Source organism: Amphimedon queenslandica, unplaced genomic scaffold (assembly GCF_000090795.2).
Source record: "Amphimedon queenslandica unplaced genomic scaffold, v1.1 AMPQUscaffold_12809, whole genome shotgun sequence".
NCBI lineage: Eukaryota > Metazoa > Porifera > Demospongiae > Haplosclerida > Niphatidae > Amphimedon > Amphimedon queenslandica.
Genome location: NW_003546955.1, coordinates 1 through 1,971, shown reverse-complemented (window position 1 = coordinate 1,971; position 1,971 = coordinate 1). Strand labels below are relative to the sequence as shown.

Here is a 1,971-nt window from a genome sequence, read left to right as displayed (position 1 = left end):
TGCGAAACGATCGAACGCGAAGCTCTAGAAAACGGTAGGGTCTCAAAAGCGGACGGACGGACGGACCCGCCCCGCCCGAAAAGGACGGACGGACGGACGGACTGATGCGGACCCGACAGGACCATAAATATCCATGTAAAGGACAATCATTCATGGATAGTCTGTCTTTAAAACACTTCTATACTTGGACAATAAATTTATGTACGTATTAACTATGCTAGGACCAATAGAAGAGGTCATGTTAGCGAAAATTTAAATTTATCAATGCAAAATTGAGGCTACAGGCTGCATGAAGCATCACAATACTGAACCATCACTTGAATTCTATTTGTTATTCTTAATAGGAGTTCAGTGACACCATTTTAATGATTTTTCTATAATTTGGTGTAAGTCTAATAATAAACATAGTGAAATTTTATGATTAATTTTTATCAGTGCTATTCCATGCAACACTATACTGAGATACTGATTTCATTTAATTACACAATTAAAATAATAATAGTTCAATATCCTTGAAATCACTGCTCTTTAAAGATAAAGAGACCCTTTGAAATAGTTATATTGAGCTTTAGAATCTAGCCTAAAAAGTAGTTATCCTATGTAATAAATGTAAAAATTATAGTTACTTCTAGTATACTTATTTTTGTCATACCTGGGCTAGGAATGCCACACTTTTTTTGCAGATCCCTTTTCGATGCTTGTAAATCATTGTAAAGAGTTGCTTAGCACTAAGCAACTCTGGTTGCAATGCTAATAGTTATTGTCTTCCACCTATATAAAAATGATATTCCATTTCAATAGCAAATTGTACCTGAAACTGTGAAGCATGAGAGTTATAAGCCATTGCCTCAAAAATTTTGAAGTTATCTAATAAACAATGTTATGACAGAGCATAACCATTACAATAAAATTTATACTTGGACAACATATCGGAACACTCCATCACAACACAGTATGATGTATAGGCAAACTAAAAGTCAATTAATTTTAACAATAACATATTAGATATGCATAATTTGCACAGATAAGCACTACAGTCAATGGAACTGTCTTGTCTGGGTACAAACTGTTGCAATAATAACTAAAATTTGTAAGTTTGTACATACCACTTTATAGTATGTTTGTATAGTCTGAAAAGTTAAACTTCTGTGTGTGCACCCCTACCTTTTTTTTCAAATACATTGACAGCACACTATTCAATTTGAACAACAAAACATTAATTCAAATAAAATTTTGATTCATACCAGCACTTGCTTGTTTTGTCACAGTAAAATATTTTTCAATAGAATCAAAATTAAAAAATTGATTTATGAGGCTTAATAACTTATACAAATCCGCTATTAATATTGTAGACAAATAAATTTTAAAAAGAACTTACAATTAACATCTAGTGGCTTCTGACATGACAAGACATTATATACAATAGATTCAACTTCACTTACATCATATATAATCCTTATTTAATAGTGTTAAAACATAGATATTATAGGTACAACTGTGATGAAATCATTTACATAAAAGTATCAGTCAACAGTCTCATCAGGTTGATTTGCAACCAATTTACTAAAGATTGCTGTTGGTAACACACAAAACATAATTATTACTCTAAAAAATTGCAGTTTTAATTTATATTCACTGTAAATGGTAATTCCTCTTTGAATATATTGATTGAAGATATAGACTTGCACCAAATAATATAGAAAAATCATTAAAATGGTGTCACTGAACTCCTATTAAGAATAACAAATAGAATTCAAGTGATGGTTCAGTATTGTGATGCTTCATGCAGCCTGTAGCCTCAATTTTGCATTGATAAATTTAAATTTTCGCTAACATGACCTCTTCTATTGGTCCTAGCATAGTTAATACGTACATAAATTTATTGTCCAAGTATAGAAGTGTTTTAAAGACAGACTATCCATGAATGATTGTCCTTTACATGGATATTTATGGTCCTGTCGGGTCCGCATC

At 31.5% G+C, this 1,971-nt stretch overlaps 2 long non-coding RNA genes across 2 annotated transcripts; both read right to left on the bottom strand.

Moving 5' to 3' along the window:
• Positions 1–449: 449 nt before the first annotated feature.
• Positions 450–831, bottom strand: LOC109586692 (uncharacterized). Its single transcript, XR_002187181.1, has 3 exons — positions 812–831; positions 653–771; positions 450–596 (listed from the first exon to the last, which is right to left on the bottom strand). It is a non-coding gene; the product is annotated as an uncharacterized LOC109586692 (long non-coding RNA).
• An 800-nt stretch (positions 832–1,631) lies between these two features.
• Positions 1,632–1,962, bottom strand: LOC109586690 (uncharacterized). The gene is made up of 2 exons (XR_002187180.1): positions 1,874–1,962; positions 1,632–1,730 (listed from the first exon to the last, which is right to left on the bottom strand). It is a non-coding gene; the product is annotated as an uncharacterized LOC109586690 (long non-coding RNA).
• Positions 1,963–1,971: the final 9 nt, after the last annotated feature.